Source organism: Octodon degus, unplaced genomic scaffold (assembly GCF_000260255.1).
Source record: "Octodon degus isolate 3935 unplaced genomic scaffold, OctDeg1.0 scaffold00378, whole genome shotgun sequence".
In the NCBI taxonomy this organism is placed as follows: domain Eukaryota; kingdom Metazoa; phylum Chordata; class Mammalia; order Rodentia; family Octodontidae; genus Octodon; species Octodon degus.
Genome location: NW_004524954.1, coordinates 190,115 through 214,342, shown reverse-complemented (window position 1 = coordinate 214,342; position 24,228 = coordinate 190,115). Strand labels below are relative to the sequence as shown.

Sequence of the window (24,228 nt, the reverse complement as noted above, 5' to 3'; positions counted from 1 at the left end):
GAATGTGAAAGAAAAGATCCCCTTAAAATAATGAACAAGGAAATAACACTTCAGCAACTACAAGATGATGCAAAGAAAAACAATATAATACTAATAGGTGTCAACAAAACAACAGAAGTCAGTAAAAATGACATAAGGATTATTTGCAGAAGTAACAGAAAATGTCCCAAGAATAGGGGAAGAACCAGATATACAGTAACTGAGGCATATAGAACTCCAATTATCCATAATCAAAGTAAATCTATACCTACACAAATAATAAGATCTCTCAGATTTAGCATATATAAAGAATATTAAAAACAGTTAGAGAATAGAACCAGATCATCTGTAACAGAAAGCCCATCAGAATCATGGCAGATTTTTAAACACAAATCATGAAATCAAGAAAGGCTTGGAGTGAAGTATTTCAGGTTCTGAAAGAAAACAATTTCCAACCCAGATTGATGTACCTTACAAATCTGTCTATCAAATTTATTGGAGAGTTAAAATACAAGAACAGCTGAAGAAATACATGACCAGCAGACCAACCCTACAAAGAGTACTGACAGATATTCTATAAAGAAACAGAAATGACTGCAACTTCAAAAACAACAACAGAAAGGAACCACCAAACAGATTAAGCAATTATACAGAAGAATATGAAACCTACTTTAGCAAAATAACATGACAAAGATAAGCCAATGCATATCAGTGCTAATCATCAATGTAAACAACCGTAATTCACTAATCAAAAGAAGCAGACTGCCAGAGTGGATCGAGAAACAAAATCCAACAATATGCTTATAAAGGGAACACATTTAACTCAAAAGAAAATTCATAGACTCAAATTCAAAGGATAGGAACCATACCCCATGTGACAGGAGCACAGAAAAAGGAAGAGGTAGCTATTCTGCTTGCTGACAATGTCAACTATGAGAAAAATTAAAAGAGATAGAGAAGATCATTACATATATATTAGGGGAAAATTGTGAAAGAGAAAAGAGACATAAACATATATGCACCACATATATGATCACCCAAAGATGTAAGACCTATTATAGCAGGCAAGAAAAATCAAATGAGCAATAATACACATGCAATTGGGAACTTTAAGACCCCATCATCACAAAGAAATATATATAAACTAGGCAACAACTCAGAAAAAAATATAAGAACTAAGCCAAACTTGTGAAGAAAAAGACATAGGAGACCTTCACTGAATGTTCCACCAAAGAATGTCAGAATATACATTCTTCTGAGATTCACAAGAGATGTTCTCCACAATAGACAATATACTAGCACATGGAGCATGCTTAAGTAAAGGCAAGAGAATTGATATTATCCGTGTACACTATCTAACCATAGTACAATGAAACTGGAATTTATTGACAAAAGAGACAAAAAGTTCCATAACCCCAGGAAAATAAAAAAACACACGCCTTAAAAAGCAATGGGTCACAGATGCAATTATGGGGAAAATTAAACAATGTTGACAATCAAAGGAAAATGCAATGCTGAACCCTGTGGGATACAATGAAACCCATCTTAAGAGCGAAATTTATAATGTTAAATTCTAACATAAGGCAAAGAGAACAAGGCCAAATAACAATCCTATGCCGCACCTCAGGCTTCTAGAAAAAGAAAATCACATCAAGCCCAAAGCCCAAAGAAGGCAGGAAATTATAAAGATCAGAGCACAAATAAACACAATGCATATGAAGGAAACAATGCAAAGAATTAATGAATCAAAGAGTTCATTCTATGAAAGAATAAATAAAATTGATGAATCCCTAGCCAACTGTTATCAAAAAAGGAAATAAAAAATCAAGTTTATCCAATAACAAATGAAAAGGACAAAGTCACTACACACCTTATAGAAATTCAGAATATCATCAACACTCACTTTAAAAATCTTTACTCTCACAGGATGAAAAGCACAAAAGAAATAGATTCTTAGATACATACGAATTACCAAAGCTAAATCAAAAAGATACAAAAATTTTGAATAACCTAATATCAGTCAATGAAATTGAAAATGTAAGAAAAAAACCTCTCAACAAAGAAAAACCCAGCTCCTGATGAGTTCATAGCTGAGGTCTACAAGAAATTTAGTGAATATTGGGACCAGCGAGATAGCTCCACAGACTAAGCTCTTGCTTACACAAGCACAGGGACCAGAGTTAAAGTCCCTGGTACCTCATGCCACACTAGCCCCACTCCTGGCACACTGAGCTGATGACCAATTCCAGGTGTGATGGTGCATGCCTGTTATCCCAGCGCTGAGGAGGCTGAAAACAGGAGGATAACTATAAGTCCAGATGCATAGTGAGACCCTATGGCAAATGCATTTAAAAAAAAATAAAAAAGCAATTTAGAAAAGATTTAATGTAAGCTCTTCTCAAATTCTTAAATGAAATTGAATGGGAAGCAATTTTTCAGAACTCATTCCTAGAGTCAAGCACTATTCTGATACCAAAATAAGAGAAAGACCAAATCAAAAAACAAAACTATAGGTCCATCTCCCTAATGAACCTAAATGCAAGAATCCTCAATAAAAGATGAACAAACAGAATGCAGTCAATCATCAAGAAAATTCTACATCATGAATAAGTGGGATACATTCCAGGATTGCAGAGATGGTTCAATATATTCAAATTCATAAAACGCCACATCAACAGAGCCAAAGATAAAAATCACATGATCCCCTCAATAGATGCAGAAAAATCTTTTGACAAAGTCCAACAGTCATTCATGATAAAAACCCTACAGAGAATTGGAATACATAGTTTTACCTTTTGCTTCAACCTGATGAAAGCCATCTATGAAAAGCCAACAGCTGATATCATTCTACATGGACAAAAACTTAAAGCCATCACTTTAAAATCAGAAGCAAGACAAAGAAGTCTACAGTCAAAACTCCTGTTCAATATAGTTCTGGAAACACTAACCAAGGTAATTAGGTGAGAAAGAAATGAAAGCAATAATGATTGGAATGGAAGAAGTGAAATTATAATTTACAGACAAAAAGATATTGTACATAGAAGACCCCAAAAATTCCATTAAGAAAATTGTAGATTTAATGACCAAATTCAGTAGAATAGTCAACACTCGAAAATCAGTAGTATTTCTATACACAAACACCAAGCACACTGAGAAAGAAATTATGGAAACCATGCCTTTCACAATAATACCAAAAGCAATGAAAGACTCAGGAATCAATGTCACAAAGGAAGTAAAAGATTTACACAGGGAAATTATAGTACTCTGACAAAAGAGATCAAAAAAAAAAAATTTCAGAAAATGGAAAGATATTCCTTGCTCCTGGATAGGAAAAAATCAACATTGTGAAAATGGCCATACTCTCAAAATTGTTATATAGATTCAACGCAATCTCAATTAAAATACCATTAGTATAATTCACAGAGCTAGAAAAAAAATTACTAAAATTCATCTGAAATCAGAAAATACCTAGAACATCAAAAGCCATCCTGGCTAACAAAGAAAGGGCACAACACATCACAATCCCAGACCTAAATTTACACAACAAAGCTACTGTGATAAAATCAGCATGGTAAATAAAAATAGACCTGAGGATCAATGGAAAAGATTAGAAGATGTAGACCTAACTACAAACATACTCAGCCACCTTATTAACCACAAAGGGGTGAAACGTGTTCATTGGAAGAAACATAGCCTCTTTAATAAATGGTGCTGGAAATACTGGCTTTTTACATGCCACTATTTTAAAATAGACCCATGTCTATCATCATGCACAAAATTACAATCAAAATGGATCACATATTTAAATATTAGAACTGAAACACTAAATCTTCTGGAAGAGAAAGTAGGTAGAAACCTTAAGAACATAGGGTAAGCAAAGAGTTCATGAATAAATATCAAACTGCATGGGAAATACTTCAAAGAATGAACAATTAGGATTTCATCTTTTTGAAAAGTTTCTCAACATAAAAAGAAACCAACAACAGAGCAAAAAGAAAACCCACAAACTGGGAAAAATTATAGCAGACTGTCCATCACACAAAGGACTCCTATCGAGAACATATAAGAAAATTTTAAAGTCAGGCCTCCACAATTCAAATATCCATCCCAAAGCGGGCATCTGGGATGAATATACACTTCACAAATGAAGAGATACAAATGGAAAATAAATATATGGAAAATGTGCAACATCATTGGTCATTCAAGAGACGCAAATTAAAACAAATCTAGATACCACCTTATGCCAGAAAGAATGGCTATCATCAAGAAGTCAACTAATAACAAATACTGGTGAGGCTGTGGGGATGAAAAAGCCCTTCTCCACTGTTGTGGGAGTGGAGGCTGCTGTAACTATTTTAAAAATCAGTTTGGAGATTCCTCAAGAAGCTAACATTGTAGGTCCCATTCCAACCAGCTATTCTCCTTCTAGGTATTTTTCCAAAAAGAATTGAAATTATCATACCACAGCGATATATGTGCACCCATGCTATGACAATTTGACATAGCTAAATCTTGGAAACAATGCAAATACCCATGAACTGAGGAACAGATAAAAAAAGATATGGCATTTTTACACAATAAATTATTTTTTCTTTGATATCAGGTCAAGTATAAAAGCCTTCATAGATATAAAGGTCAGCAGTAAAACCTTTTCGTCATTGAACAGAAATGATTAGCCTTTCACACACACACAGAGAGAGAGAGAGAGAGAGAGAGAGAGAGAGAGAGAGAGAGAGAGAGAGACATATTTCCAGTCTCATTCACCTATCAGAATGTTCTGTTACTCAGCATTATGAACATGCATGTGTGAATGTAGACACACACACACACACACACACACACACACACACACACACACAGGACATAGCCCTTTCTGTTTTAAATTATTTTAAAAATCTGCTTCCCAGAACTATAGAGATCACGCTTCAGGGATACTGGAAGGTCTTCTGATGCTCAGATTTTGGCTATTTTCATCATTGATCCACTTCACGAAGAGCAGATCTCAGAAAACACAATAAATTATTTTTCAGCTATAGAAAAGATAAATTTGAGGCTTTTGTGGATAAATGGATGAAGCTAAAGACTATGTTGGTAAGTGCAATAAATCAGATCCACATGTGCAAACATCACATTATCTTTCTAGTGTGAGAACTTGAAAGAATAACTAAAATTTATTTTTCCCATAATTTTATTGAGAAACAAATAGCAATGAGACAGTTTCAAACCAAATTGGTAGGACAGTTTCAATAATTAACACATTGCATACATTCTTCCTCGTGGTTAATTGCTGTACAAGATGCCTACATGATATTCTATTTACAAACACTATTAGCACAAATCCCTCTATTCATTAAGAGAATGTAACTATATAACATTCCTAAAATTTATTTGGAACCAAAGAATTTATTTTTATTTATTTATTTACTTATGTATTTATTTATTTATTTATTGCAGAACTGGGGATTGAACGCCAGCCCTTACACTTGCCAGGCAAGCAATTATTCTACTGAGCTATCTCCCCAGTCCCAGTAATTAGTATTGAAAAGGTACAATAAATACTGTGAAAGGGAAAGATTTTGTTCAATGGGAAGGAAAAACCAGGAAGAGAAGAGGACAAATGAAGGGGAAAAGATACTTTGGCATATATGCAGAACAGTTTGGATGATCATACTGTCGATTTCTCCTGGTCTTTTGAAAGAAGCTAATGTTTATTTTTTTTTCTTTTTACTCTGTTTTGTTTTTTCTTTAAAAGAATCTTTATCATTTACATCTGGTAACCTGAATGTGGGTAAATTTTAAAATTTGTCATCTGTGCTTAACTACTTTATAGCCACTAACCCACTCATGTCACTCTTATGTTTGCTTTTCTTTTTTTTCTTCCTCATTTTAAGACAGAGTCTATTGGGTCTACAGGGTCTCACTGTATTAATATGCTGAGCTGTAAAAGGCTCAAGTCAACAACTTCTGATATTGCCAGCCCTGCAGATAACCCACTACTATTCTGGACTACTGGACTATATTGGATTACATTGCTGAATTCAAACACCTACAATATTTGAATGGCAATGGAATACCCATCTCTCACAAAAGTAAACAAAAAAGGGGTTATAAGTGAAGGACCAATATATATATATATCAGTTAGGATAGATATATAGCTATTTTCCTTTAGTTCAATGAGAAGAAAGATTTGTACTAATAGTATTTAGACTAGATATCATATCTGCATCTTGTACTATGAATAACTACTATGAAGACAACAGTATGGAATGTATTAATTATTATAACTGTCCTACTAACCTGTTTTCAAACTGTCTTAATAATATTTCCTTCTCAATTAAAATCAGCATAAAAATAAATAAAAACTAAAATACGTTAAAAAAGAAAGTCGTTTTGATTATAAAATTAGCAAACAAAACTATGTACTGTTCAACAAATAGCATAATAACATAAGTAATGCTAGAAGAAAAACTGAATCTACCAACTAAGGCTAATGGTTTTTCAAAATATTACGCTTGAACAGCCCCATCCATGCAAAAAGCTTGAAAACACTATAGCTATATCTGTTCCTAAGGCAAGTATGCATTCATTTGAATGAATATGGCTAATGTATGCTATATACATATGTAGAAAATATTTGATTAGTGACACATTTAGGAGAATTATTAAGTGTTCCACTAAATTTTCTCCAGGTATTGTAAAAATTTTCTGTATAATTCTTAAATGTCTTTTGAGATCAGAGGGGATTAGGAAATCATTGATCCAAGTCTGAGACTGGCTTTGATATGGGAAATGAACTGCAAATACCTCTCCATCCTAGCTAAAGACAGCCTACTGCTCTGTGGATTTTAGCATCACCCCAGAACAACCTTAGTGGGGTGCTTTCCAAGACCATATTTTTTTTATTTTCCAATTCTATATCCAGACCACTGCATCACTACTGTGCATGGCTGGCACCATTCTATCTCCTAGCACATAGGGTTCTTAAGAATCTTTTTTTTCCCATAGTTTTATTGAGAAACAAATAGCAATGAGACAGTTTCAAATCAAATCGGTAGGACAGTTTCAACAATTAACAAATTGCATACATTCTTCCTAGTGGTTAATTGCTGTACAAGATGCAGACATGATATCCTATTTACAAGCACCATTAGAACAAATCCTTCTATTCATTAAGAAAATGTAACTATATTATCTATTCTAACCGCATTGAATACACAGGTACAAAATGGATATTCATCTGTATCCTCGTTTTTTGTTAAGTTCTGTTATTTGAATATTACATATGTGTAAACTTAGTAAAATATTCTAAAAGAGTCCAGTAGCCCATAATAGTATTGAATCTTCCGATTGACTGGCAATGTCAGAAATTGTTAACCTGAGTCCCCCACAGCTCAACATAACAGCATGGCTTTACTTCTTATACTTCATTTTTATACTTTTATGCATAGTATCATCTCTTTGCAGTGTTATTGGTATCCCGTGATAAGCCATATGCTATTGGGAATACAAATCTTATATCAGGATCAAAACCTGCTTATCCATGACTATACATGTATCCTTAGGGAACATAAGATTCAACATGAAAATTCATTTGGAGAGGTCATTGATGTCCAGAGAGGTTACATAATCTACTCATTCTTCCTATGGTTTATGTCTAGATGTTCCCCCAAAGCCTCATGTAGTCATGGGGTGGACTTATAGAATTTGGCATAAGGCCTTTCCAGTGCAGAATTTATCAGATTTCTTTAGATGCTCCACATGGAACTACAGGACTTAATGTTTGCCCTGCTGTATTTTAGACTTGCTTTGAGCCCAATTCTTTCTATCTCCTTGTTTGTACCTTTTGGAACAGTAATGTTTTTCTTGTGCCTTTGAATGTTGGAAGTGTTTAACTTTTTATTTTTATAGGGGATCACAGCTAAGAGTTTGCCTTTGATTTTGGAGGAGACTTGGGACTGGGAATTTTCAGCAGTGCCAAAACTTATAGGACTCTGTCAACTCTTAGAGGGACTAAGCCTTTTGTCTAAAGGGATGTACATGAGTCTTTGGGGGACTAGGAGTGGAATGTTACGGTTTGTGTCTAGATATCCTCCCAAAGCCTCATGCAGTCTTGGGGGGTTCTTCTAGAGTTTCTGATTGATTCATGATCCAGTGCTCAGATTATGGTATGAGTGCTACACCCACCCTGGCGTGGATACCCTGAGTGTAATATAAAGGAGGGAAAGAGGCTTGTTCTCTGCCACTGCTCCTTCCTTTGCTTTTTCTGTTTTGCTGTTTTCTGCCTACACGAACTGCTGCCCTCTGCCATGTGCCACTCTGCCTTGCAGCCAGATAATTATGGACTGAAACCTCCACAAACCTTGAGCTAAATAAATAAACCTTTCCTTCCTTAATTTTGGGTATCAGTTATTTTGCCCCAGCAATGAGAGAAAAGTCAAGAAAACATGCTTCTATCGATAATCAGGTACACAGATGGTATCAGAAAGTCAGTCTCTTTTCTGACAGTGAATTAAGCATTTTGTAGATGCATTCTGAGCCTTTTTTTGAGAAAGTTCAATTATAGGTCTCCCAGAAGCAGAGCAGTTAACAAAAGGTACATCGATATATCACACAAATATAAAAACTCTTTAAAATAAGATAAATTATGATTTGAGTTTTACTTTTTAAGTATTTGTATCTTTATACTTCTGGTATGTTTCTTGTAAAAAGAAAAAGTTGGTATTTTTAGTTGAAACTGACAATTTATGCTTTTCAATTAGGATACTGAGATTATTCACATTTAATGTGACTTTTATATGGATAGATTGCATCCTCTTGTTTTCTATTTGCCTCATCCTTTCTTTTCTCCTGAAAGTAATGATGAGTACACTCTTCTGTAGGGTTTTATTAGATATGTTATACCATTATATTATTTGTTTTTTAAATTTATTCTGATTTTTTGTTTTGGTTTTGGGTTTGGGGTTTTTTGTTTTGTTTTGTTTTGTTTTTTGCGAAACTGGGGATTGAACTGATACCCTTGTGCTTGTCAGGCAAGCGATTATTCTACTAACGTATCTCCCCAAGCCCCTGATTTTATTTTGAAGGGTAAAACACAGATTTTCAAATAGTAATAGCTAATTAACAGTTGTTATACTATCTATTTTTATGATGAAATCTGTTGCTCAGATTAACAGACATAGTTATTGAATATTGGACAAATAATTTAATATTAAAGCTTGATTTCAATAAGCTTCAATTTTTTTCTTGCTTTTTTTTTCAGAACCGAGGATTGAACTCAGATCCTTGAGTTTGCCAATCAAGCGCTTATCCTACTGAGCCATCTCCCCAGCCCCTTTTTTTACTTTTTTAAAAATGTATTTTTTATTAATTTTATTGAGAAAAAATTGCAATGAGACTGTTTCAAAACAGGTTGGTAGGAGAGTTACAACAATTAATGCATTGCATATTGTTGTCTTTGTACTAGTCATTCATAGCTCAAGATGCAGACATGATATCTTGTCCAAATACTATTAGTACAAATCTTTCTTCTTATTGAATTAAGAGGAAGTGGCTATATATCTATCCTAACAATTTTGTACATATAGATTCAGAATTGTCCTTCATTTATATCTCCTTTTTATGCTTAGTTTTGTCAGAGATGGGTATTCCATTGCCATCCAAATTCTAGGTGCATAAAATCAGCAAAATATTCCATTATAGTCCAGTAGTCCACAATAGCAGTGAGTTATCCACAGGACTGACAATGTGGGAATCTGTTCACTTGAGCCTTCCACAGCTCTGCATATTAACATGGCTTCACTTTTCATACCTTGTTTCTACACTTTTCTGCTGGATGGATAAAACCAAGATAAAGCAAGACCTATATAACAATAAATGTATCTTTTGTATCTGACAAGGTCAGTCAAGTCCCCTCAGGGTTTATCCCAAAATCCTGTACCACACTTTGCAGACCCTTTGTCAGTGTCAGCCATGTGGATGAGTCATGGCCATTGCTTGACCAATTTGTTCTCTGTGAGAGCCTGAGAGAATGTTTTCTCTCCATGTGACTCTCCTTAGGCACACTCTACATCATTGATCACTTTCCTCTTTGGCCCCATAATCTCCTTGATCAGAAAATTTGGGACACTACTGAGTTACATGATGTTACAGTACAAGTTCTCATATGTCCTGAGTCTTAATTGACCTTGGAAGGCTAGGGCCAAAATGTTGGCTTTCCTTGCGGCCCTTCTTTTTCTCTAGTTTTTGGTTTGCAAACTTAGGTTGTTAACCCTCCAGAAGAAAAGATTATTATTATGCTACAACATATGTAGTCAGGTTTGACCTCACTATCTCTCTGAATATCAAACATCTTAGGCATAAAATGGAACATGTATTTTTCATCAAATATTGATATGTTAAACTTTAAGTCTACAGAATATGAAAAAAGAATTTAAAACATAAAAATATTTTTGAAATATGAATAAACAGTTACGTATTTTTACACAAAAATTTAGAAATCTAACCATATACATCATAGTAGCAGGACATTCCAGTAACATTTTTTTCAGTCTTTTCTCTTTTTTCATTTATTACCCTTTAAAAAACACACACTCATTTACTTCTAAATACGTACTGCTTGTCATGACATACCAATTATGGCCACACTGTAACTCATGTATTTTAAGGAGAGCATAAAAATAATTGATAATGTTAGAAATGATACACATAAGATGAAGCTGAGAAGAATTCAAGCGTGGTTTTTGTATTACACATTGCTGTCCTCAACGCAGTTGCTTAGATTGCAGATAATCAGCACACAGATTTAGTCAAGGTAAAAATTCTAAACATTAACTGCTATTTAAAAAAAACTTTTGGAATATTTGTATACAATGAAGTATTATTCAGTTATAAAGAAAGACAAACTTGAGGCCTTTATAAGTAAGTGCGTGCAACTGGAGGCTATACTCACAAGTGAAATAAATCAGACCCACATGTGTAAATATTGTATTGTCTTCCTACTGTAAGAACCTGAAAGAATTAATAAAACCTAAAAGGTATAATAGATATAATAAAATAGAAAGAAACTGGACTTAAGGATTAAACAGCAAAGATGAGAGAAAGAAAAGATAGGCAAAAATGAAGAGGACAAAATCACACAATTATATACAAAAGATGTCTGAGATGAATGTACACATAATTTCCATTCATTTTTGAAAATAGCTATCCTGTTAATTTAAAAATATTATTTTTATTTTCCACTTAATGTTCATTTACACCATTTTCACTTTTGTCACACAACTGTGATTCATTCTACTTGAATATTGACTTCATAATGCAGCTTTTGCTGCTTTTTATGATGATATAATTCTGGCAACTAGAACAATTCTAGGCATATACCAAGCACTTGCTATATATGAGTTGAAGAAATGGGACTATTTTTGTACATGTTGACATAACTGTAGGTGCCTACTGGGTTCATGGGTAAGTGCCTCCTTCTAATATATACTTAGCTGCAAAACAATACCTATTTACGTTTGCTGATGTTCAGGTTTATGTATTTTGAGCTACCTTTTGTGTTGCTATCTAATTACTGTTCTAAGAGTTTAGACGAATTTAAGCCTCTGCCAATATTTTCTGTACCTCACATTTCTACCATCCTCCAACATTAGCAGACTTTTTATTCATCTTTGAAGTTCTGATTAATTGCAAATCATACCTTATTAAGTCTTTAATTTGCAGATCTTTGATTTGGATTTGATGGGGCATTTTTTGTATGTTTATTAGCCAGTTGAATTTTCTATTTTATTTTCAACACTATAAATATCTACAGTCCTAAGGAGGTCAAGACCCACTCTTGAATCTTCTTTCCGTTTGCCATAACAACTTCTGAACTTTATTTCTTGTTAATTAAGGTGACATTATGTCATCTCCTGGATGCACTACTTACTTCATTTACCAATTTTGAATCATTGAACATTGCTATAATAAAGCTATCATCTAGGAATCTCTAGATATTATTTATACAAAGACATTTTGAAAAGTTCACATAGGTTTTCAGGTATTTGTATAAACTAAGATCCAAATTTCCAGCTAAGGGTATTACTGCAAGATCTCTAGACACAACCATCATAAAGAAACTGAGTTTTTTATTAAAAGTCTTACTGAAACAGTTTCAATGCTATGAGCAAATGATTGGTACACTCCCATAATGAGACTTATAAACCTCACATTAATGCATTTTAGACTTGAACAAAGATCATTCAATTACTGCATCCACTTGAACAGGCTTTATAAAATTCTAAGGCAACCAACTTATTTTCCACTGATAGTATTTTTATTTTTGAAACTCTTTTTCTCTTTAGTCACCTTATGATGATATAATTCTGGCTTTGCATTGCTCCAGTCTGTCCCAACAGAGAAAGAATTAATGCAATCAACTTAATCACAATTATGCAAATGAAGAGATACGCTGGTCATTCATTCTTCATGTACTTATTCCTTTGACAAAACTGCAAGGCACTGTGTTACGTTCAATCTGATGTCCTCCCATGATAAAATTTACCCATATCTGGCTATTAAAATGTTATCTATACTTCACTTTCCTGAAATTCTTTCCTGAATTTCCTCAAATACAAGTTTATTTTTTCTAGTGGCTAAATCCTCATCTTTTTAACAATTTATAATCACCAGTACACTCTGCTTAAAGCATATAGACTGTTTGTGTTGGACTAGAGACCTTCTGGTTTGGAAGAAAGGAGGATATTTGCAATGGATTCATGTGAACACTCCCACTAGAACTTTTAACCAAGTTTAAGATCAGTACTTTTACAACATTCCAAGTTTAGTAGGCGTTAGTTTATTCTTCTATCGAAACCAAATAAAGTATACTTGAGAAAAAAATTATTTCAAGGGCCAGCCAAAGAGCTCAGTGGAGAGCCGGTCAAATAACTAAGTGTATTAAAGTGCCTACAAGCAGGCTCAGGGGCCGGGGTTCAATCCCAGGGCCTGCCGTTCTGGCTCCACCTCCAGGGTGCGCTGAAAAGGAGATTGAGACTGGGCGTGGTGGTGTGTGCCTGTAATCCCAGCACTTAGGAGGCTGTAAACAGGCAGATCACTATGAATCTAATCTAGTTAGTGAGGCCCTGAACACCCTGTAAACCTTCCCTAAAAATACAGAAAAAAAAAGAAAAAAATTTAAGTTTGGCTTAAAAGAAAATTATATATGTGAAGGAGTAGTAAGTAATTATTACAGAAAAGATGGATATTCTATTTTAGAGAGCTTTCAAAATCTGCCTGTGGTGTATAAAGCTAATTTTGGTGTAATAATCTGCAGCCTTAGAAAAGAATTTAACTTTGCAACTGCTAAGGTATCAGTAGTGCCTGTTACAATAGAATAGGATTTTAGTGATTTCAATGTGAAATTAATGTAAACAGAGATAAAAACTAATTTTGTCATTGTTAGACACATATTAACACCAGATATAGGAAACGTTCCTTGTAGTTTAAACATGGTGGTTTTATGATAAAGAAAAGTAAATATTTCTTCACAGAACAGAAAGGACAAATAAGAACATATTAATTCAAGGGAATACCATCCCCCAAAAAAACAAGAAAGAGAGATTCATGAGTGTTAGACCCATAACAGACAGCCAGTTTCTGAAGATAATGTAAGGCAGACAGTTTACTTTCTTTTCTGTCAAAAGCTACAGCATCTCAGATAGATTCACGGCAGAAAGAAGTTATAAGGAGATCTTATAGTAGAGGGAGGAGTAGGAGGATATAGAAGTAAAGAATCAAGATTCTTACCTACCAGTATCAGAATGCAAATAATAATCCATGACCCTATATTATAAATAGGAATGAGTGCAGAAAAAGATGTCACTAGAAAATCAGGTAATATACATCAGACAAAAGCAAAAGAGCCCGTTAAAAAACGCTTAAAGACAATGGAAACAAAATGAAAGAAAAGATGAGAGCAACAAACTCAACATAACGTTGAAAAAGTCAACTTGAAGAGATATTCTTAGTAGAAGCTTTAAGACAAATAATGCTGTAATTCTCAATCTTTGTCAATCAGAAACATGACTTAGCATATTTAAAAAGCTTTGAATGTGTAAAAGCATAAAATTTTTCTAAAAGGAATCTGAAGAAGAATGAAGGTCTCAAATATTTGTGTTTTATTTTCAAATATTTGCTTTTAAATAGAGTCAAACTTTTTTTTTCTTCTTCAAAGACTATCTTCCTAGGCCAATAGCCATCTGACCTTTTCAGAACAAGGTTTCTAACATGTACTAAGGAAAATATGTTAGCAGAAGACAGACCATGTGCCTGAAGTCAAGGAAAGAGATGCCAAAAAAACTCTTTACTATTGTCCAGAACAGTCTGAACTCAAAGACTCAAATGCCTGTCTTTTATTGCTCCCATTCCCACAGTAATTATGGCAGGACACGTTGCCAGTTAGATTTAATAAGTCATTACAATCATCCAACTTCTTTTACTTTGTTCTTTATTCAAATGCCACTTTATCATAGAGGCCATTTCAACCCATCTACATAAAAAGTAACCCTCCTATAGAGTACTTTCCATTGTTTGTACTGCTTTATCTTCCTTGAAATCACACTTTATAATTACTTGTTTACTACCTATTCCCCGATAATAGGTCATAAGTTCCAAGAACTTTTAACTGTTTTATTCACTATTATATTTGAAGTACCTTGAACAGAACTTGGTAAAGCAAAGATAACTTGTGTGTGTGTGTGTGTGTGTGTGTGTGTGTGTGTGTGTACATCTTCAATGAATAAATGAATGCTATCAGGAGCAGAATGAAGTAGAATATAGTGGAAATTATCCTAATTCATGTAATAAGAAGCACAAGGTGGGGACCAAATAACTATGGTAGACATACAGAAGTAATTACCATGTCCTAACACTATACATCAGCAGATTCCATCTTTGTATCTACTAGAATACACTTAACAAATGAGTATTGTGAAGTTCCTTAACTATAACTCTACCTCTTTCTTACCTACTCAAGCAAATATATCAAAACACAAATGATGTTGATGCAGCAAAAGACAAAATCAGCAGTGTAAAAAGGTAACTTGTACAATGGCAGAAACCACTTGCAAGCCATGTGTCTTATAAAAACCTAATGTGCAGAATATATAATGAATTCCTACAATTCTGTAATAACAATAAGAGAATCCAATATAAAGGATGGCAAAAACCTTAAATAGATATTTTAACTTAAGAATGTTCAGCAAACATAAGAAACAAGAAACATCATTAGTCATCAAGGAAATTCAAATCTAAACCACAATGAAATTTTACATCACACCCACTCAGATGACTGCAGTCAGTGAAACAGAAGGTAATAGGGGATGGAAGAGATGTGTAAAACTTTGAACCTTTGAACACTGCTGGTGGGAATGTAAATTAGTATAGCAAGCATAGAAAACATTATGGGCATTCCTTGCAAAAGTCTTATTATGGTTTGTGTGTATTTGTTACCACAAAGCCTCATGAAGTCATGGAGCAGGACTTCTAGAGTTTGAGATTACATGATCCAAGGCTGGGATTATGAGTCTTAGTACTGCTGGGATTATGGGTGTGAGTACTATGGTCAGCCTGGGGCAGATAGCCTGAATGAAACTTAAGGGAGACAGACTTCTCTGTTGTCATTTTTGCTGCTACTCCTCCATTTTGCTCTGTTCTTTGCCACTGCCATGCAAGGCTGCTCTCTACCATGTGCCTCTGCCTTGGAGCCCACTGAGTAGGGACTGAAACCTCTAGTAACTGTGAGCTAAATAAAACAGGAAACAGGAAAAGGGAATGTCGTGGGCCTGTCCTGCTGCAATTCTGTATGTGGTTGGATTTCTAGGTTTCTGTATAAAAATATGTAATTGTTTATTCCTATTTTTTAAAATATGTTTTACTTTTTTAATTATTTCTCTTCATATTCATAGGGACTTAAAGTTTCACATACTTAATGGAAAATACCTGTTCCATGTTATGCCTAAGATGTTTGATATTCAGTGAGATAGTGAGTTTAAGCTCAACTGACTATGTTGTAGGGTAATAATAATAAGCTTCTCTTATGGAAGATTAACAACTTAAGTTTGTAGACCAAAAATTAGAGAAAAAGAAGGGCTGCAAGGTCAGCCAACATTTGGCCCTAGCCTTTCAAGATCAGAGAATATTCAGGACATAGGAGAACCTATACTGTAATATCAAGTAACTCAATTGTGTCCCAAATTTTCTGATCAAGGAGATTATGGGGTCACAGAGTAATGTGATCAATGATGTAGAGTGTGCCTAAGAAGAGTCACATAGAGAGAAAACATTTTATCAGCCCTTCACAGAGAACAAATTGGTCAAGCAATGGCCGTGACTCATCCACATGGCTGACACTGACAAAGAATCTACAAAGTGTGATACAGGGTTTCAGGATAAATCTTGAGGGGACTTGACTGACCTTATCAGATACAAAAGTTACATTTCTTGTTATATATGTCTTGCTTTATCTTGGTCTTAACCATCCAGCAGAAAGGTATAAAAACGAGGTATAAGGGGTGAAGCCATATTGGTATGCTGGGCTATAAAGTGCTCAGGTAAACAACTTCTGACATTGCCAGTCCTGCAGATGATCCACTACTATTATGGACTACTGAACTCTTTTAGAATTATTTTGCTGAATTCACTAAACTATAATATTTAAATGACAGTGGAATACCCTTCTCTGACAAAACTAAACAAAAATTTGGATACAAATCAATGACCATTTTGTGTCTATATATAGTTAGGACAGATATACAGCTACATTATCTAATTCAATGAATAAGTTTTCTTCTAATAGTGTTTGTGGATAGGATGTCATGTCTGCATCTTGTACAATGAATAACCACTGAGGCAACAATATGCAATGTATTTATTATTGAAACTGTCCTACTGATCAGTTTTGAAACTGTCTCTTTGCTATTTGTTTCTCAATAAAATTATTTTAAAAAAGAAAAGGAAACCATTTACAAAAATAAATAAATAAACCTTTCCTTTGTTCATTTTGGGTGTTGGGCATTTTGTCCCAGTAACAAGAGAAGAGTAACTGAGACAAATCTAAATAGAAATTTCATATAATTGAGAAATCCTACTTCCAGTTATATACTCAAAATAATTTAGATTAGGATCTCAAGGACATATTTGCATAGCCATATTCACTGTAGCATTATCTACAATAGCCAAGAGGTAGAATAACTCAAATGCTCACACACAAATAATAGATAAAGTAAATATTGTGTATAGATACATTGTACCATTTTTCAGCCTTAATAAAGAAGAGGATTCTAACACTTCTTACAACATGGATGAAACATAAGGACTTTATTCTGAACTAAATAAACCAGTGAAAAATGACCAACATTTAGTGATGCCACATTAGCAGGTATATAAATTAGTCAAACTCTTAAAAACACAAAGTAAGACAGTGGTTGCTCAGGGGTTGGAGGAAAGAAAATGAGGAACTGCTATTAAGTTGGCATAGAGTTTCAGTTTTCCAAGATGAAAATCCAGATATCTACTGCACAAAAATGTGTTCATAGTTTATAATACTGTACTTTACATTTAAAAATAATTATGATGGTAACTTTTATGCTATATGCTAATCCTATAATAAAAATACAAGGAAAGAAATATAAGGAGTCATGTTGATTTTCTATAAATTAATTCTTAAATAAATTATTTCCAAACTTCATAAGTTCAAACATGTTTTGCAATAAGTGAAATCAGTTCACAATTGTTTCTAGCACTAATTTACCAAGTGGGAATTATACAGAATAGTTCTGAAAACAAAGACAAAGTCACTAGAGAACACGACATAGGTCATTGAGCACATCTTTTTATGTTTATTATTAAACCTACATACTGGTTTGGAATTACAGGTTGCATTAGACCCTGACTAATGTAGTTTGACCTGCAATACTTTTTTAAACAAATGAAATCTTTAGTGAGACTGGATGCTGCACATTGTAATAAACTTGTGTTTATTAGGAAAATTAGGTGAGAAATGTTTAAATTTGCATTCCTAAGATTATACCATTTTGCATTGAGTTTTTTTTGTTTCTTTTTTTTTTTTCTTGCGGAACTGGGGATTAAACTCAGGCCCTTGTGCTTGCCAAGGAAGCGCTTATTCCACTGAGCCATCTCCCTGGCCCCCTTGCATTGAGTTTTGTACATATTTTTAAAGATTTTTTATATGGGATGAGGAGATGGCTCAGTGAAATAAGCGCTTCCCTGGCAAGCACAAGGGCCTGAGTTCAATCCCCAGGTCAAAAAAAAAAATATTCTTATGCATGTCTTGGATTTGAGTTGGCTTCCTAGAAGCACTTTTTTAAGTTTTCTTGGGTTCAAATATCTTTGAAGGCAAAATTCAAATATCTTTTCTCGATCTACTAGCAATTTTCTATAACAATGAGTTAATGTACAATGATAACAAATCATTCTTGTTTTTCTATTATAATTTGTTAATACTGTTAGAGCTTATAATGGATAGGCTTTTGTTAAAATGCCCATAAACTACATGTGAATTCTATATATCTAGTATATTCAGCACACACCAACCAATATTTTTCTAATTTCCTCTTCTTAGAACAATTGTAATCATTGAAATTTCCTGTATCATGGGTTTTATGGACCAAATTACTATTTTATTACATGCCCAAAGTGACCTCTGAGCTAAGACTGCATCTTTTTTTCTTTTTTTAATTTTTTTTTCAAAATTTTATTGATGAACAGCAATGAGACAGTTTCAAATCAAATCGGAAGTACAGTTTCAACAAATAACACACTGCATATATTCTTCTTAGTGGTTAATTGCTGTACAAGATGCGGACTTGTGATCCTATTTACAAACACCATTAGAACAAATCATTCTATTCATTAAGAGAATGCAACTATATATCTATCCTAACCACTTTGAATACACAGATACAAAATGGACATTCGTCTGTATACCCTATTTTTTCGAAGTTCCATTATTGAATATTATAGGTGTGTAAACTCAGCAAAATATTCTAAAAGAGTCCAGTAGACCATAATAGCACTGGGTCTTCTATTTAACTGGCAATGTCAGAAATTATTGACCTGAGTCCCCCACAGCTCAACATAACAGCATGGCTTTACTTCTTATATTTCATCTTCATACTTTTCTACTGGATGGTTAAGACCAAGGTAAAGCAGGACCTGTGCAATAAGAGTTGTAGCTTTTTGGTAAGACTGCATCTTAACATGGTTGCAAACAAATGTGGAGACAGTCAAGCAGTAACTAGGAATTTCCATTAGCTAAATAGATTTCAAAGATCCACCCATTCCGTTCAGCTATGTAAGAAGTTGACATGTCTAATGCTAAATTGAAAGTTAGTATACAAAATCTAAAGTTAGATCCTTTGTGTCTAAGAAGCCTATTTTAATTTCCATAGCAATGGAAACTGTAAGATGAGACAAGATGGTAATTTCAATGATCTTGTGATATTCATCACAATCAGAAATATATAGGCCTTTGCTTAAGATAGAAGTTGTGGACAGAATGATATTTCTCATTTGGTGTGAGCATTTCAAGCCCTGAAATATAGTTCATTACAGTGATTTAGTGTACACTAATGTGTACTTAAGGGTAGGGATCCATTTGTCTTACTGCTATCAGTTCTATCCAGGGAGAAATGGTGGAAGGAATGAGAAAAGATAGACAAGGAAACCAAAGCTGGGTTAGATGGTAGCTGGTCTGCCTGGTTGGTGAAACATTTATTTATACCTTTGCAAAGTTAGTAGCACTTGACACGAGGTTGCCTAGCAACTAATAGCTGACCCTAACCAGACAGGATATTTAACTCAGGACTGAGGTAGCTTGTTTGCTTTAGGCACTGGGGCCTAGCTCGTCCTAAACACATTTGACCAATTTTCTAGCTTCCGAAGCTCCCAACACCTAGAGAGACCTGAGCCACTTCTACATTCATGAGGTGGGAAGTACACATGAACTTTTGAGCTACAGTGTTTCCTCTATAGAAAAAAGGCTTATAATAACTTCTTGTGATAAAATTATTGTAAAGACTTAAATGAAATATGTAAAGTCCCACAGATAATAGCTAGCATGTATCAGAAGCTGAATAAATGGTAGCTGTAAGTCATTTTGAAAAGCAGTGTAGCAAACATTTTGGGAAAGAAACTGGAGTAAGAAAAAAAATTACTTATTTTGTTTATACCTGATCAAATACATACATTTTATCATGATTTCAAATTAAACAGAACTAAATGAAAGTACTTTCCATCAGGTGACATGTTCAATACTGACATTTTCATGTGTCCTAGCCACCTGACTTACTTGAATTTTAATCTTCTCAAGTTTAATCTTTAAACTTCATCCCAGGAAGACTTAAAGTGAGCCAACAGGGCTGGAATTTCTGGAGCAACAATTTAAAAGGATGATACTGAGGCTTAACTTCCAAAAGGGTGGATTTGTATCATAATATGTTTATTGAGATGGTCTAGAGTAGAAAAATTATAAGGTAAATATGAATGAGAGTTCTTCAAGAACTCTAAATCTAAAGCAGAGACACTTAAGATTGTTAACTGCAAAAGATGAGAACTAGGAAAAAGGCCAAGAAGGAACAACCTGGAAGAGGCCGGCAAAAAAGCAGGAGAATATGACAATTTGAGCGAAAAAACTGCCATCATTGTAGAATAAAAAAAAAAAAAACAGAAACAACTGTATGAGATGAGATACTTGGGGAGATTTGCTGATGTAAAGATATAAAACTAGGGCAGATGACTTCTAAAAATTTTCTACTGTGATTCATTAAGAGATTGGCCAAGATGCTGTGTGATTTTTATAACTGGTTAGATAAGGATTAATGTTAGACTTGCTCTTTTCTTAACCAGTGAATGATTTTTCTAAAGATTTGATATTGAGTATATATAATATAACAGGAAAATTATGACATAATTACATGTCACCCTCACTGAAACCTATTTGACATTATGATTAGCATCTTAAGATAAGGATATGAAGGACAGAGTAGCTAACTCACATTAAGTCAATAAGAAGTAAGTGAAAATTTAAGATTTAAGTCGGTTTTTCTAAATTCAAAGCCCATATTTTTTTGCTGTTATGTACAGTTTTGTTTTGCTTCATGGATTATAAATGTAGTCCAAGGTAATGTGTTTTACAAATATGCATTATTAGCCATAGCAGGATCTGGATGTGAGTGGCCCAGAGGAAATCCATCAGCACCCAAATGGAAAAACAGAACAATTAAGGCCAATCCTGATGATGGCCTTCTTGTTGGACACATGTTTTTTTAGATGTCATATTTCATAACAGAATGCCACCACTAAATTGTCATTTAAAGATCTATTTAATTGGAGATTTGGAATAGCAAACAACCAACTTTTATTAAAAGCTTAGTGGAGAAAAAAATATTTCTTGATGTTAATAGATTCTTTTGCAAGAGCATTTTTTGTTGTTTTATAGTGTCATTCAGTACCCTTTTAAAGAGGCTAGCGGGGTATTTCTTAATCTTACTATCTTACACTAGTGATGATCCTCCAGGGAACTTTTGTTAGATTTTTCTTAACATTAAAGTCACCTGGGGGATTTTTAAAAATGCGTATGCTTGGTCCAAAATCCCAAAGATTCTGAAACATTATACATTCTGTCTAATCTGGGCATGGGAATCAACATTTTAAGTTTCCTAGGTAATTTCAATGCACAGCCAGAGATCAGAACCACCGATCCAGCTGATCAAATTTGGATATTATGTCTCTGAGAAAATGCTGAGAAAGCTTGGAGTCAATGGCATGGTTTGTCCTCTACCAATGTGTAAGTACTCTAATCTTATTCTTGGTTCTATTTTATATCGTTCACCTTGTTGTTGCCCTTTAAATATTTTACCTACTAACCAGAAATTGTGATTTGTCAATCCTGGAACATGTTGAAGTATACCATAAATATAGTGAAGTGAAAAATCATGATGTTAGCAAGTTATTAAATATTATTTAAGGAAGCTGCTTCTATCATGTTTATTCTCAATGCTGGCAAAATTTTAATGAAATGCAAAATTCTACCCTTCCATTTAGTAGTATTATGTTCCAGGTATAAATAAGTATAAATAAGTACAACGTGTTCTGTTCATGCTTGACTCATTTTGTGTTGCTCCAATAACACAGCACATCAAAGGCATTCAGATTGTTCAAATATATCATGGTGTATTTGAATAAATACTGAATTTAGGAAAATAATTTTTGTTCTTTTATAATTGAACTGCCTCTGCTAAATACATAATTCTACACAATTTTTCTTTCATAAGTCAAGTAGCATTTCTTGGCCTCAGATTTTCATTTTATAAAGAAAAACTGGACACTAGTATGAATTCCATTAGATTCCTAACCTCTTTACCACCTCTGAAATCTATGGACCTCAGATCTTATTTTGCTAGTTTGGATGTTAAATTTTCATCACATAAATACAATGACTAAGATCAGAGCATCTCTACAACAATTTTACAACTCCTAGCCTTAACATACAACATACATGGTAACACTTTAAAATATATATATATATATTTAATTGAAAGCAAATATTTACTCTGTTAAATCATTAAATTAATTAGAACACAGTAAAAAGAGATTTAAAATGTGGAAAACTATATCAGAGAAGTGAAAAGTCAAAAAAGACACTAATTTATCACAGGAAACAATGCCAGGAAGCAGCATAACTCCTAGAGCAATGTGGTAGATTAACTAATGGTCAATTTCTGACACCCAGCTGAACTGAGTCAGCATGGATCTGGGTGTGGATGGCTCACTTGAAGATTGTTTCCAACAGTATAAAAGGAAAATTGAAGGGGAAGATGGCGAGCTGTTGATTCTCCTGAAGCTTGTCACATTGGTTGTCCTCATATGAACTCAGATGTTACCATCATCAGAGGAGCTCAGGTCCTTGCTGTCTCTGAAGATGACTGAAGTTCTCTTCAGGGGAGCTCTGGTTCTTACCATGAGTATCACTTCCTGGCTCCAATGCAGAGCCCTCTGCCTATGGGCCCAGATCCTTCATCCAACTGGTGGAGATTTTCTAGCTTCACTACTGATCTTTGGGCCTGCCCAGTGCAGATCCTTGATACAGACTTGCATGAGACATTTTCATGGGCTCTAGGCCTCCAGATGGATTCACAGGGAGCATTACCATGAGTTCTGAGGCTTCAGTTGGACTCCTTCAGGATACTTCTGGGGGATTCAAGCCCTCAGCTGGATTCTTTGTTTCTCCACTGCATGGACAGATCTCTCGTACTCTTCTGCACTTGGCTTCATGGGTGAATATTATAAAACAATCCTATAAATTGTATCTCCTGTATTAAATATATTCCTGTGCCAACTCTGACTACCACAAGCAGAAAGAACAGTTAATGGGTTCATAGGGGATTTGGGGGTGAAAATCTTAGTCTTTCAAAAATGAGATTGTCAGAATAATGAGGTAAGGTGATTATTTGAAAGTAAATCTCTTATTCTTCATTGCTGATACCCTACTCAAAGGTTTTATCTTTTGTTGCCTACATCGAGAGTAGTTTATTACCTGCTATCTCTCATTGCACACTTGCCCACCAAGTAATCCTTTATTCATGATCCAGAATTACGCAAAAGTCAAAATCTGATCATGTTCTTTGTTCAAAACTCCTGAATTTTTTTGTTCTGTGCTTGAAAAGGATACTTTCAATTATTTGTCATGATTTTCAATGGTCTATATGGTCATCCTGGCTCATTTCTGTCTGACTCTTCAGCTTAATTTAATGGTATATTTTCTCTTCATCTCTGCATCACAACCACAATAATCTTTCTTTCAACTCCTCAGATCTGCTGTGATTCACTTTCTTACAGGGCATTTGGACATGTTGTCCCAACGTTATGGAATGATTTATTTTCTTCTTTTTATTTAATAGCTTTTAGATCTTAAGTCACATACTATAAAACTATATCAAGTTCCCCTCCTACATGGTCTTACACAAAGGCAATCTGCTCATAGCATGCACTACTGTTTATAATCATACACTTATTTGTTTAAATTTGTCTCTCCTGTTAGACTGTGAACATCTTGATAGCTGAGTCTTATCCATTTTTAACTACTTTGTGTCCTGTATTCAGCACATAGCAAGGAGTGAACACATTTTCTGAATAAATACTAGTGGACTACTTTAAGGACAAGGACTGGTTCAGCATTTTTCACTGCTTAC

The 24,228-nt window shown here is 34.2% G+C and overlaps 2 non-coding genes across 2 annotated transcripts; both read right to left on the bottom strand.

The window, feature by feature from the left end:
• Nucleotides 1-4,573: 4,573 nt before the first annotated feature.
• On the bottom strand, nt 4,574-4,643 carry LOC111814615. Its single transcript, XR_002819557.1, has one exon. It is a non-coding gene; the product is annotated as a small nucleolar RNA U2-30 (small nucleolar RNA).
• Nucleotides 4,644-4,880: 237 nt separating this feature from the next.
• On the bottom strand, nt 4,881-4,961 carry LOC111814616. The gene has a single exon (XR_002819558.1). It is a non-coding gene; the product is annotated as a small nucleolar RNA U2-19 (small nucleolar RNA).
• Between the last annotated feature and the right edge of the window lie 19,267 nt (nt 4,962-24,228).